Source organism: Leptonychotes weddellii, chromosome 1 (genome assembly GCF_054177405.1).
Source record: "Leptonychotes weddellii isolate Sample4059 chromosome 1, ASM5417740v2, whole genome shotgun sequence".
NCBI classification, from domain to species: Eukaryota; Metazoa; Chordata; class Mammalia; order Carnivora; family Phocidae; genus Leptonychotes; species Leptonychotes weddellii.
This window is the reverse complement of record NC_138369.1, coordinates 27,530,992-27,546,394: the sequence shown is the minus strand read 5'-3', so window position 1 is coordinate 27,546,394 and position 15,403 is coordinate 27,530,992. Positions and strand designations below refer to the sequence as shown.

Sequence of the window (15,403 nt, the reverse complement as noted above, 5' to 3'; positions counted from 1 at the left end):
TTAGGCCTATTAAGATTTGTTTTTAATGAGGAGATAATTCCTCTAACAACACAAGCCAGATTCAGCTGGGGTATGATTACACAATCTTGCCATCTTACAGAAAGGAAAGGAAAAGCAGACTTCTGCCTCTTCTTCGAATCACTTCAGCCAGCCTCGAATAACTTGATGCCACTTTAAAAGCACAGAGCAAACAATATCTGAGGCTTCCAATGATGAAGCAATCCCATGGCCTATGTTCCACTATGACAGTGGGAGAGTTTCTATTTCAAGGATGTGAATTTAGCAGGCAAATGCTCAGGTTCACAGTACTGAAAATCATGGGAGGGAAGATCAATGCTTTCTTTTTGCAAATCTGAGCTGTGTTGCTTTCGTTGAATTCACTTGCCAGCCCTCTTTGTTTTTCCCAGAATGAATACTCTATGATACTTGAGTAAAACAATTTGATAATTAATTCCAACCTTTTGGGATTTTTCTGAGTGCTTTTATGTTAAGTAACACAAAAATAATCTCCTGCATATTCACTTTCTATAATGTTCTTCCAACAAAATTTCCAGATATATTTGTATCCTTTTCATGCTCATCTTTGTAAGTCTTGGGTTAAGAGATCTTTATCTGTAACTTACTGAATACGGCAACCAATCATTTCTTTATATTTAAGATCTACCTAATACCTCTATTCATCGGAAAGTCTTTTACAATAATATGTAATAGGGAGAATGAACTTGGGCCATCACCGATGGAGTATTCCCTAATATTTCATTTCTTATGGTAGCCCTACTTTAAAGAGATGTAAGCTTCCTTAAGGATTTGAAGTTGTGGAGCAACTTTAAAGTGATGCAGTTGTTTGCCCAAACTTGAACTTAGTACTCATGTTAAGGAATAACTCTTAAACATAGGCTGGGGATATAAAAGAATCCTTTAGCAAGAATAACAGTTACTAATACTACACGTGACTCTCCAGGTAGAACTGGACACAATCACATGATTTTATTTGTTCTGTATTAACATGGCAGAAACCAAGTGGTATGAGTGAATGAGTCACAGGAAATGAAATGGTCAAAATCAGGAGACCAAGGTCTAACTGATCTTGAACACCATCACACCCGCCCTTCCAACCTGACACATATGCAGACTCTCAGGTGACCGGCACGGTCACTTGTGCAAAGCAAGTTCATTTAATGTCACCTCCTTTCAGTTCCATAAACACCTGTTTCTTTCCTGATCATTGTCCTTTTCATACTGTGTTCTGGATTTCTAGAATGCTCCTTACCCAAACATTTATGTGGGTCATTTTTTCTATTCTCTTTTTTTCTTAGCCCAAAACAAATCATCAGAAAAGCTTTCCCTGAGCACACTTTCAAAAGCAAATCTACCCAACCCAATCCCTCTTATTTTCTGTTTCCTCTCCTTGTTTATCTTCAAACAAGACTCTTATTTGATTTATTGTTTATTATTTTTAACCTGTACTCCTCATCACAGTGTATGATCTTTGAGAGAAAATGTCTATTTTGTCCACTGCTGTATCTCCTACCCGTAGACAATATGACACAATTGACATTTTATGTTTTTTTTTGCTCAGAAGAATGGATCTTCTTGCTCATACCTTATTAATGTTCATTTTGGTTTTCATTTTCTAATACATATTTCCATCCCTGAAGGCAAGAGCTGTGTTTTATGTATCTTCCAATTCCATCCTTTAATAAATTCCTTCAGCCTCCTTCCCCCATCTATTCTGAATGTGATTTTACCTATTGCCTCTCAATGAGTGTTGTAGGTAAAGATGTTGGAGAACGCTCTCCTTTGAGAGTTCACTTAATATTTCTCCCAGATGAACTTACTGCCTCACAAAAGGGCTCTTTGTCTTTCGAGTTTAACCGGCTCTTTGTCTAGGCTGGTATCCAGCACCACAGGAGTAAAATGTCAATGCTCTCTATTTAATCAATGTTTTATTCTTGGCTTGTATTTCAATAGGGGGGATGAAGAAGCAATTCAAATGTCATTGAATTTTTTTTTTTTGGTCTCTTTTTAATTCCTGGTCTATGTTATGTGAATCTCAATAATTTATCATTTATTTTCAATCTGTATAAATCCCTTGGAGAAATGTGCTACTCATTTGCTACAGACACAATGGCTGTGCTGACACTACCAAAACCAAGGCTACCCTTCACTTGACTGAAGCGGTTATTTTACTACATTCAGCTATTTTTCTTTTCTTTTTTTGGGGTCAAAATTGCTAGACTTTATTGTTTGCAGAGCAGTGGTTCCTTCCCAAAGTTCGTTTTGTGCAACACTCATCTATAGTGATGTTTTGTCCCCCCTCCCCTCCAAAATGGTTTAAATGGACCAAGAGTTTGGGAAACCGAGTATTAGCACATTAACAGCTCTGAGACCTGTTAGAAAACCAATTGTTTAATTTGGTTTAACTTTTAGCAGCTTCTCAGTGTATCTGGCTATAACAATGGTTCACCAAGTATGGTCCCCCAGCCCACTTACAAACTTACCAGAAATCCAAATTCTTGGGCCCCACCCCATACCTACCAAACCCAAAACCCTAGGGCCAAGGGGAAGCTCAGCAATTTGTATTTCCTCAAGCCCTCCAAGTGAACTTGATATATGCACAAGTTTGAGGACCACTGGACCATGGGAATTTTGTACTGGGACCGCCTTCCGACATCCTGAGGGCACTGTATTCAAATCACCTGGGATACTCTTCAGTAGATCTGGAGTGTGGCCCAGGAGGCTACATTTCTTACAAGTTTCCAGGTGCTGTTGAGGCCATAGGCCTGGGGAGTCTATTTTGAGTAGCAACATCACAAGATACTTCCAAACAAAGTTAGAGCAGGCATGGCTACCATGCAGGGGGAAGACTATTTGGATATGTTTTCACAATAGAAATCCTGGGCAAAGTGTTTCTTACTGCCCTACCTGACCAGCCCTCCTCTAGCTGTCGTCCACAGACCTTTGTTGGAAGACAGGTGGAAACAGCGACAGGATGCTCCTCACCTGGCTGCCTACCACAGAGTGGGTTCAAAGACAGACACATGGCAAAGGACGAAGTGAAGCAAGAGATTCTTGAGCATGGGAATTTTTCTTGCACTTACAAGTCAAAAGTTTATAGCTATGTCGTCCTGGAGAGCTTCTGTGACCACTGTGAGATTCATTTTCTTCTCTGGTCAATTGGAAATATTAATAGTACCCGTGTTAATAGTTGTAATGAAAGTTAAGTATTACATTCTTCCAAATGTTTACACTGTGGCACGTAGGAAGTATGTAATAAATGATGAGGAGAATGGCAACAAGGATGATGATGGTCCCATAGAAAATTGAAACATCCTGCAGTCAGCCTCATAATTCAGTGGGGAAAAGGATGTGGAAGGAAAGGTCAAGTCATTTTATTCTCCCTCCATGACTGGAGAATGCAAACTATATACTTTCCTCTTGAGGCTCTCCGTCAGCCCCACCTGCCTAGACATCCACCAGATTTGTTTCTGAGTAGTGGAATTGCTGCTTATTTTCTTCTCTCTAGTATGACTGGGATAAAAACAGTCAAAAACAAAACAAAACAAAAAAACAGTCTGTATAAAGGTTTAAAGGCTTCCCTCAGCTCAGAACATTCCAAGGAAGAGTCAGCGTTTGCCTGGACCCCAGGCCTCTTGTCGTGCGGATCTAGGCGGTAGGTAAGTCAGCCACATGGTAAGAGGTTATGTGGATCTAGACCAGGAAGGCAGAGAACCACACGTGGAAGGACTGAGTCAATGGATCCTGAAGGAGGGGCAGCAAGAAGAGATGGGAAAGCCAGCGAGAGCTGGAGTTTGGGGTTGAGTTTGAGGGAGAAGAGGAGAGATTGTGAAAGAACATTTGCTCTGATGAGAGGAACTAATATGTATTCGAAGAGAGATTTCGGGGAGTCGCAGCCAGGACCTGGATTTGCTGTCCCTCCATTAGGGAAACTTTGGTGACAAGCTACATTGATTTTGGGATATCAGACTTGTGACATTCTTTCTTCCTTTTTTTAAGTTTTAATTTATTTATCTGAGAGAGAGAAAGAGCAAGAGAGAGAGAGTGCGCGCACAAGCTGGGGGGGAGAGGCAAAGAGAGAGGGAGTAGCAGGCTCCCAGCTGAGGAAGAAGCCTGATGGGGCTCGATCCCAGGACCCTGGGATCATGACCTGAGCTGAAGGCAGACGCTTAACCAACTGCACCACCCAGGTGCCCCTCAGGCTTGTGACATTCTTGATTGTGACAATATGCAGAGATTGACCTTGAGGTAATCCGGTATTATTTAAATAACATATGCTTCAATGTTTTATAAGTATAAGTATTTATTACATTTATAATCAGAAAGAATAATACCCCTCTCTCCTACCCTCTCTCTTTGCCTCTCTCTTTTACAAAATGAACAAGGTCTTTAATTTTAAACATCCATCCTTGTCTAAATTAGTGATTCTCAAATGGGGGTAGCTTAACCCCCCCCCAGGAGACATTTGTCTGGAGACAATTTCGGTTATGACAACTGAGGGTATGTTACTCGCATCTATGGGGCAGGGGCCAGGAATGCTGCTAAACATCGTACAATCATAGGTTAGCCCCCCCATAACAAGGAATTGTCTGGTCCAAACTGTTAATAGGGCTGATGGTAAGAAACTCTGGTCTAAATTATTAGAAATTTTCCTTCCTCAGTTCAAACTCCAGCCAGTGATTTAGATCATTCCTCTGATTATAATTTACATACTTCCAATAATTATAATTCTAACGGAAAAAAATTCTAAGTATCAGAAACCTTGATTATTTTTAGGGACCCTCCTTCTACCTTATTACCTATCACAGTAAAAACCCTTAATAAACTAGCAATTTTCTCTGAAGACTCCTACTGTAATAATAAATTTAATTAACCAATAAATAAAACATAATTTCACAACATAATTACTTTTGAAATTTGCTTGCCAATAACACAGTGTATGTTGAGTTTTATCTCATTAGCATGGCTAGTGTTTTCCATGAAACTTGCATCTTAGAGAAGCTATTGCCAAGCATTTGAAGAGGCAGTGAGGCCAAATGGGAAGAGCCTTGTGTGGTTTTCCTGCGCTTGGTCCTAGGTCTAGCTCTGTCACCAGTGTGCGTGGGCAATTCACATCACTTCTCTTAAGCTTGACTGCCTTACCAGCAAAATCAGTAGGAATGGGATTAAATTCATGGTAATGTCTCTTCTGGTTCACTCTAAACTCTGACTGAGAGCCTTCTCCTCCATGAGAAATAGTGCCTTTCAGTTGACCTTTGAAAGACCATTCAACAAAGTTCAGCTCAGCCTGAAGCTCAAGGAAGTGTCTGCTATTTCGAAATAAATAAGGAAAGAAAGGAGGAGTCTATGGCAAGTTGCCACTGTTAAAGTGAATTTATCTAAGTGGAAATTTAGCATTTTCCCTACCAAGAAAAATCTGGATCCAAATAGAATGTGAAAAATAGTAAAAACTACATTCCCACAGAAGACAACAATGAATCAAAACTAACATCTGTTGATCTTCTTCTTCTTTTTTCCCAGTCAGGCTAACACAGTACTAGTTCACTCCCCTTATTCTCCCCCTTCCAAAAACAAGTAAAATAACAAATTTTAAAAACAACATAAAAACAATTTGCATTGAGTTCATTGTAACAGAATGTAAACCAAAACACATCTTTGAAGTTCCCAGCACAGATGGTGGGTCCGGCTCTCCCATGGTAGATGCTGAGCAAAAAAAAGCAACTGAGCCACAGGAAGTTGAGGAGACCACAAATATCTCACACCACAGACACGGCCCAGAACTGCCCCTATCCAACAGAAGATGCATTAAGTCTATACATCTTTCTGAAGCAGTCTGTTGCTGATCTTCTGAGGGAAGACCTTCTTTCAACTTGAACTTGTCAGTAGAGTCTTACATAACAGCAACAGAACATGCTGCCTTGAACCCCGAGTTTTAGTGGGAGAGATGGATTTGTGCTGCTCTGTGAATGTCTACCACCTGGTTCCTATGGTGACTCAGAGCAGGCCTTTATAAGAAAGCTTCCTGAAGTCTGGAGTCATGTTGAGCAAACTTTTTTGACCTCAACACATAGTTAGAAATAAATGTTATACTGTTATGTGGTGTGAGTGCCTGCTGCATTCACACATGTGCACACACACACACACACACAGAGTTCCCCAAAGGACCACATTTCCTCAGATCTTTCTTGTGTTTGGGCCTATATACCAGTTCCTTCTGCCCAGATCACTGTTCTGACTCCATTCTCTCATTGCCTTATCTGTCTAGATGATGTTTACTCATCACGTATGTTCCTGCCATATCAATGAAGGCCACAATCTGTCTCCAAGTGCTATGGTTCAATATTAGAGAAATCCCAGGGGAAGACTGTCCACTCATTGTGGTAAGACTGAACAAGCAAGCAAAATCATCAGGTTTTTTTAATATCATTTTGATTAGAAAAAATAGGAACACCATTGATTATTAGTGCTGTTTTTTTTTTTAAGTATCTCGAATCGTGGGAGAATTAATTTTTAAAGTTTCTTGGTGGTTTAGAATTTTTTTTAAAAGATTTGTTTATTTACTTAAGAAAGAGAGAGAGAGCATGCATGAGCAGGGGAGGGGCAGAGGGAGAGAGAAAGAATACTCAGCAGACTCCCACGTGGGGCTCCAACTAATGACCCTGAGGTCATGACCTGAGCCAAAACCAAGAGTTGGACTCTTAACCTACTAAGCCACCCAGGCACCCCATGTTTACAATTTTTTTGAGTCTTATTGACTTAGCTCAATCCCTTAAATATTACACATCTGGATACTGAGCTCCAGAGAGGATAAGTAACCTTCCAAAGCCCATCCAGTTTATAAGGGTACAACTAGGATGAATGATCATACCCTAAAACACAGAATTCCCCTCCAAAAGCACAAATAGTTTATCTCATCAATATGTTATGAAGGTAATGCATGACCCAGAATCTCTATTAAACAGTCGAGTGTAACAATTCTGCAAACATAAATAAAGATCTTTTGTATTCAAAACTGTGTAAGACTCATCAGAAACTACAAAGATGAATTCTATACAGTCCTTGCCTTTAATATCTTAGATTTAATCGCACCCACATTCATCCTCTTGTTTAACCCACAACATAATTCCATTGGGGCAAATGCCACATTATTCCCATTTTAAAATGAGAAATTTCTGTTGCTGGTAACCTACAAAACAGTGATTCAGAGCCTGAGGCCTCTACGGCTGCCATGTATTACACAGGTAGTTTGAGAACTCAGACAAAGGAAGATTGACTCTGGCTGGGAAGTTTGTGTAAGGCTTCTTGGAGAATCTGGGATTTCAAGCATGTGATAGGTTTCAACAAAAAGACTGTCTATGGTGGAGGGAACCAAAGGACAAAAGAAGAAAAGTAGAAAGACCTAGTACTTGGAGGATGTGGCTGTGTCAGGCTAAGAGGATCTCGAATGCCACTCCAGGAAGCCAGCAGTTCCCAAGGGGTCTTCCAGAGAGCACAGTTTCTGTTGGATGTCAACCAGGGTTCAACAGTGTTCTATGGCCAAATAGGTTTGGAAAATACTGGATTAAAGGTTTGACAGGTCGTTTACTATAGGACTGCCCGGAGCCTTGAATAGGCTGATGTGCTTTATAAGGGAATAAAACTCATAGCATTTCTCAGATTTATTTGATCAAAAATATCCATTTATTTTTTTTCTTTCTTAAAAAGCACTTGACAGACTAATGTTCCATAGGCCATACTTAAGAGAAATAGCACTGTTTGCAGTGGGAAATATTAACAGAGCTGAACCTTAGCAAAATTGACTTGATAACAGTGGGAAAGGATTCCTTAGAGGGAGGTGAGGGACAGACAAGACCAGATAGAAGGTCAGGGTAGGCATGTTGGCGAGGAGTCATGATGACCTAAAGATGAGTTCTGGAAGTGGGAAGTGGGAATAAAAATTCACAAATCATTGTGCCCTGTAAAAAAAAAAAAAAATGGAAGCAATTAAGAAATACTGGACACAGACTGGGTTTTAGATGGTTTTGAGGAATTATTTTTTATTATTTCTTTTTTTTTTTTATTCTTATGTTAATCCCCATACATTACATCATTAGTTCTAGATGAAGTGTTCCATGATTCATTGTTTGTGCATAACACCCAGTGCTCCATGCAGAACGTGCCCTCCTCAATATCCACCACCAGGCCAACCCATCCTCCCACCCCTCTCCCCTCTAGAACCCCCAGCCTGTTTTTCAGAGTCCATCGTCTCTCATGGTTCGTCCACCCCTCCGATTTCCCCCGCTTCATTCTTCCCCTCCCGCTACCTTCTTCTTCTTCTTTTTTTTTTTTTCTTAACATATATTGCATTATTTGTTTCAGAGGTACGAGGAATTATTTTTATATGTTAATTTTATATGTTATAATAGCATTGTGGTTTTTGCTTTTAGAAAAATCTTCATCTATTAGATACATACTGAAATATTTATAGGTAAAATGATTTACTTTAAAAGAATGCAGTTTTTAAAAAAGGAGTAGGTGAAGCAGGAATGGAAAGATGTTGATAAGGCTGAGGAGTTAGATTATTTTCTTGACTTTTGTGTATGTTTGCATATTTCCATGATAACAAGTTAAAAATAAAATCAAAGAGAGATTGGGAAGGAATATTCTTCACTATTTTAGGTTGGGTTGCCTAGGAAATTGGCTCTGAGGTGGAGATTTGCATGCAATGCTCTCAAGGTGAAACCCTATGGGAGATTGTAGAAGCAGAACTGGGCCCAAGGAGATGTTGAAGTGTGATGTAATCACAGCAAGGCCTCAGTCGCTCCCCACTGGAATGGCCCTCAGGTCACCTGATGTCAAGGAGCCAGCCCTTCATGCGCCTCTCCCTGCTCTCCCATCCACATACACATATTGACCAGTTATTGGATTGTGAGCCATCCCTAGAGAATGGGCATGACTTAGGGCAGGACACTATTTGGCTAACGTTTCCCAGACAGGGACTCCAGTGTCAAGACTCTGAGCTTACAGCAATTGAGGTAACAAGAACCTCATTCCTGGATGGGGAATCTGGACGGCATACCATGGCACCCAACACACTCTCCATTTCTTCATCTTTAAACATTTACAACAATGACATTTCTCTTCCATGTTGCATGCAGTTGATGATTATGTGTGTGTGTGTGTGTGTGTTGTTTTGTTGGCTATTATAAAAGAGTGACATATTTGCATAAAAGGGGCATGTGTTGACAAGAAATAGATCTGTTGCTTTAAATTCATCTTGCAAGTGGTTTTCATTGAAAGAGCAGGAAACTAATGTCCTTTTAAAACTTTATTAAAATCATCTGGATATACTCAACCTAATAAAAGCAGAGTACATGGCTGCTGAACTTCCTGTAGCTTTAGATAGAGAGCAAAGAGAGGCTTGTGGGATATCCTACATTTGAAATTGTGTAGAAGGATATGTTAGTGGCCTAAGTAAATATGTATTTTATAAAGCAGATTCACAAATAGCATCCCTGCTCCATTTCTGTTGGTGTGACTTTCTGCGTCTCTTTCCCATTGTCTCCCTTGGTGTCTTCAACCTCTGTGTGTCTGAGTACATTGGTGCTATTTTACTGGGGCTGCTGTCTTTTCTGTTCGCATGAAGACATTTCCCCTTTCCACTCAATAAAGGTCAATTCTGAAGTGAACCTTTACCAAGAGCTGGATCTCCCCCAGCTTAAGAGGCATTTCAATTCTCTCTCCCAAAGAGGCAAGTTGTGCCTTCATCATAATTGGATTCTGCTTAATCTAGCCATTTTAATGATTAATTATAAATGGGAGCTCAAGGAAGAATGGGGCAGCCATATTTAATGAGGTCACTCAGGTAGCTGAGGTTCTTGCTGGGGCATTGTGATCTTGTACTGACTTTTTGCAAAAAAGGGTCAAATAATATGCACCTTGTTGTTGAGTTACTTCAGAGAAAATGCCACTACTGTTAATTAGGGATGTAGATGCATGTAAATTCACACAAACACATGCCTCTACCAAAATCCAGCATGCAATTTCAATTACATTTGATTCCAGGGCTCTGAAATGCAAAGGAAAACACTGAACACAGTGGGGTAAAACTCCTGTGCAACAGGGAACTAGGAGGAAGTCTTGAATAGCATTATTCCAGCCAACATACACAAGCATAACATTACTTTTTGAACCTATGGCCATGTGCATTAAAGATGAATATTTTGCCTATGAAAAATTAATGTCCCAGAGCTCTGACTACCATTGTTTCTTTGTGAAATGGAGTATGCAAAATGTCCTTTAAAAATGCATCCTTTTGGTGAATAGATTGCTTTTCCTCTTTTGGCTTGTGCTACTAGTTGGAAAGGCCCCTGAAGGAGTGTTAAGAAAATGAGCAAATAGTTATAAAAGTGCCAACCAGATTCACAGGAGCATGGAGATGGATGGAGTCAGTGAGCGAGACCAATTTTCGTCCTTGTGTGGAACAAACAAAATGTCCCCTCTCCTATTTTCTTCTCTTGATCTTTTAAAAATATATATGCTTATCGCTCTTTTCTTGGTTAACAGATGGAGTTTTAAACAAAGAAGACTCTTTTTGAAGGCCAGTATAAGAAGAACCCAGCTAAAGAGGATGGAGCTGGCCTGGGGGCTCTGTGAGTTATCAGGTAAATGCTATGTCTGGAATACAGACTGAGATAACCAAGCCTCATGGGGCCTTGGATCAATTTAATTCTGATAAATGACCAGTTTGGTAAATATTATTTACATTACTACACAAGTCGGGTCTGTTCCATTCATGTTTGAACAACCCACAGAGTCTGCTGTGGTGTAGCCTCTCGAGTAATCCCCACGGACTGGCTTCCCCCACTGTTAACTCACAATTAGAAGGATAATTAGTAATGAGGGCGCTTTGCTTTTAAACTAAGAATGAAAACATGAGTGAATAGCTCAATAATCTAGAGTTGCAGCAATTCATGAACCACAGACCTCAAAACTATATTCTCCAATGATCTACAAAGATCGTAGTATTGCAATTAAAAATTTGCTCCTCCTTTTGTTTTAAAGAATGCCATTGTTTAACAGTACAGGATTTCAAAAGAAAAAAATTTCAAGCATAGTTTTATCCCTCTCATACATGGTTTTCTTTATCTGCATTTTCTTCCACTCTTTATTTACACGTATTCCTTTATTTACTCATTCATTCTGATAAGTTTTATTAAGCACCAAGATGTGTCAGTCAGTGGTTTAGGCCAGAGATCAGCAAACATTTTCCATGATGGGCCACATAGTAGAAGATTTAGATTTTGGGGGCGCCTAGGCTCAGTTACAACTGCTCAGGTAAGCCATTACAGGGCAAAGACAGCCACAGACAATATGGAAACATGTTTGGTGGTGTTCCAATAAAACTTTATTTACAAAACAGGCAGTGTGTCAGATTTGGCCAGCTGGCCACAAGGCCATGGAATTATTGAGACAAACAAAATAGACAAAATCCCATTGAACATACATGGCAGTTGAAGGAGGCAAAGAATAAACAGCGAACAAAAAATTTCAGAGAGTAACAAGAACAATGAAGGAAATGTATTATATTAGAATCATAGTATACGTTCAGTTTGGTACTCTACTGAATATTATTTTGTGTTTTCTACATAGCTACACAATCTTCATATTTACTGGCCTCACAATATATTGCCTAGTTGCTATCACATATTTTATTTAATCTTTCCTCTATGTGTATATTTAGCTAAACCTAATTTCCAAATGAAGGGAGCAAATAAATCAAGGTGTTCATCTTACAATAATTTTTTCTAATTCTTTGTTTCTGCCTTGGACATAAAAGTCCAGTAATTCTAGATTAGAAGAGAAGCAGACATGAGGAGGGTAAATATAAAAAGTGTTTGCCCTGTGCAAAAAAAAAAAAAATTCATCCCTGTCAGATATCCTGCAGTTTCAGGGTGGTCCTGAAAGTCAGGATCCAGAAGCCTGGATTGTTTTGAAGAAAGGGAGCAAACAAGTGGAAACTCACACTTCCTGTGCAGGGCCTGTATTTTGCCACCAGGCTTAGCCCTTCACAGTTTAGCATATCAGAAACAAAATCTCTCAGAGAAAGATGCTTGTGTTCAAACCCATCATGCATTGATTGAGTGCTGACTGGATGCAAAGCACAGTGCATTGCCCTATGTTACGGGAAGGATATATGATGAATCTGACAAAGCTCTTCTCTCCAGGTGGCCACAGGGACCTACAGGGATGGGATAGATTCAAACCTCACCGTGTCAAGTGATAGAATATAGGGGAGGTAAACCTTACATCCTTCTGCTTAGTGTTCAGCATGGAGAAAGAACATGCATGGGACCACTTCTCTTTCAGAAGTATTTACTCTTCATTTGCTCTTCTCCTTGGGAAGAAGAGTAACCTCTTTGGTAGGAGCAACTGGAGAAACATGAGGGTGCCAGGCTTTCTGTATTCTATATTCTTTTTTTAGATACTGATAATGGCAAACATCTATTACTGGAGTTTCTCTGTGCCAGACAGCAACCTTTTCATCTGTTCAATCCTCGTGACAGTCCTGGGAGGTGCTACTATTACAGTCCCCTTCTTACAGATGAGGAGACTGTCACAGGAACATTGAGAGATGGGGTTTGCTGCTTGGCTAATGAATGGCACAGCCAGGTTCACTCACACATCTAACTCCAATATCTGTGCTCTCAACTCCTCTGCTCTGTGACTCACCTAAGAAGTGAGAGTGTTCTGCTTTGTTCTGCCATGATGGAAGCATTCCTGGGACAGGGACAGGGTCCAGGCTTTGCTCATACCCTCTCTGTCTCTGATGGAGGCAAACAAGCAATTGCGATGTGCAGGTTTCTTTGGGTGAGCTGTACCAGTTGCTAGATTTGGCAGAGATGGATGGAAAAGCCAATCCATTTTCTTGAAATTAGCCATATCAGTAATAAAACAAGTATTTTCATCTCTCTTGGCTTGACTCCTGTACCTACTTTCTCAAATTTTGGTTCTCAATTTAGAGGAAAAAGGATGTGATTAATTCTTCCCTTAAACCTCTAACACATGTATGACTAGTCGCAGTAGTAAAGAGTAGCTAACAATAATTACGGCATGGCAAGCATTGTGCTAAATGCTTTAGTTATGGATTGTCTCTCTGAATTTTCACTGCAATCCCAAATGAGTCGGTACTACATTTTACAGAAGGGATTAAATTTTAGGCTGTTGGATAGGCTTCTGGTAAATAAAAGGGGAATGACTATTTTATTGGCTACATGGCATATTAATAGGCAAACCCAACACTTGATTGCAATGGTCTTTGATGTTAACATCAAATAATTTTGCCTCTCACAGAGTCACTCACAAGAGTTGATATCTAACGTTATGTGAGAGTGAGTACTCGGAAGTCAAAATACTTCAGTGGTACCGACTAGCAAAAGCAGAATTAGATTAGGTGAAGACACTTCATTTGAAAATCTCTTTGATCCGTCGACTTCTTCTCATCTTCTTTGGCATTACCCGGGACAAGCCACCATCATCTCTCACTTGTGTTACTGGAACAGCCCCCATATTATCAACCATATGTATTCTTGTCCGTGTCAAATGTCTTCTCTATAATAAGGAAGCATGATCTTGTTGAAGGTCACTCTTCTGCACAGAACACCTGTCTTCCAATATTTCTTAGGCTGATGATCAAAACTCTCAACACAACCCGTCAAAGCTCTGTAATCTGCAGCTCCAGGCACATCTCCTCCCCGTCCCCTTTCTGTACCCCATCTACACTGGTCTGGTTCAATTCATGGGCTATCTCATACTCCTTCCTGATCTGTTCATTGTTCTCTCTTCCTGAAATATCCTTCCCTATCTCAGTTTTCATATCCACAAACACACTTTCCTTTCAGGCTTCAGCTGAAATGTTGCTTCCTCAGGATTTCTTACCCGCCAGTCCAGGTCTCCCTATTAGAGGTCCACATCCTATCCTCTTCCTACAGTCCATAGGACTTACCTCAATTTGTATTTATTTGGTGTTCATGGTTACTTTCTTTTTGTCTGACTTCATCTAAAATAAGGCTCCATGAGGGCAAGGTCCAAATCCACCTTGCTCACCACTTTGCTCTCAGTGCCCAGCACAGTGCCTGGCACATACTCACCCTGTATATATCGTTGAATTGGGGCCGCACAATACAGTTGTGCAGGCTGTGTACTGCCCAGCTCCAGGGGCAGCATCCACATAGACAATGATATCAGTGGTGCTGCCCGGTGATGGGCAACACAGCAGCCCTGTATTGAATGACAGAATGAATAAATAAACAAATGAGTAAATAAAACCACTGATAACAGAATTATCTTTGTGGGGAAAATGATATTTGATGTCCAGTATTTCCTAAAAACTATAAAACCCCAGGTAGTCATATATACCCTGCATACGTGTCACACTGAAGTGGTTATTTGGGCATTTATTTGTTCTGAATGAGATCCTTTTTGCTCTCATTTAAATTCCACAAACACTCTTTCATAATCTTGAACTTGGTCCACAACCCTCCAGGTGCTAGTATAAAGTCCCTCTTCGGCTTTTTAATTGTACAGGGATCTCATTTTTAACTTGCAGGTGAAAAAGAGCTGAAGCTGTGCTCCATTTGTGAGTCAAAGTATGTTTTTAATATAGTATTCTTATTCAATGGGGCCCTTGAGTAATATCTGCTATGTATTATAATATGCTGGTAAAATATATACAACCCTTGGGGGAAGAAGAAAGTGACACCCCAATGAAGGTTATAGATCATGGTATTGAAAGCTGGATTCGCTGGCACATGGGGACTTCAGATAACTAAGTGTCTACTGGAGATAATAAATCTTGGCCGTGATACCAATCTCCAAGTCTTGCCACACATCTCCATTCTATGTATGACTCCAGGCTTCCCTGAAGCAGAAACTGAGCCATGATTATTACTCATGCGATTTATTAATAAACTTGTTTTTTTTTTTTTTAAAGATTTTATTGATTTATTTGACAGAGAGAGGCACAGCGAGAGAGGGAACACAAGCAGGGGGAGTGGGAGAGGGGAAGGAGAAGCAGGCTTCCCGCCGAACAGGGAGCCCAATGCGGGGCTCGATCCCAGGACCCTGGGATCATGACCTGAGCTGAAGGCAGACGCTTAACAACTGAGCCACCCAGCGCCCCGATTTATTAATAAACTTGTAAAGGGTAGCAGCTTAGAAAAGTACAATGGGAACGCTTTTGCGTGCACGTGGGTTGTGGTTCTTAGGACCAAGAATTGCTATATCATCCCCAATACTGTCACTGTCTTACCTTGTATCTCAAATTTCTGCCTTCTCCAAAGAGGCTGTAAGCTCCCCAAGGACAAGACCCATGTCTTGAATTTGTTTTTGTATCTAACTTACGTGT

General features: G+C 40.3%; 1 long non-coding RNA gene across 1 annotated transcript in view; it reads left to right on the top strand.

The window, feature by feature from the left end:
- Positions 1 to 6,378: 6,378 nt before the first annotated feature.
- The window catches only part of LOC145716785 (uncharacterized), a 57,911-nt gene continuing 48,886 nt past the window's right edge, over positions 6,379 to 15,403 (top strand). Inside the window, exons 1-2 of the long non-coding RNA XR_014139680.1 lie at positions 6,379 to 6,398; positions 10,564 to 10,661. This is a non-coding gene — a long non-coding RNA (uncharacterized LOC145716785). The remainder of the gene's footprint in view (positions 6,399 to 10,563; positions 10,662 to 15,403) is intronic.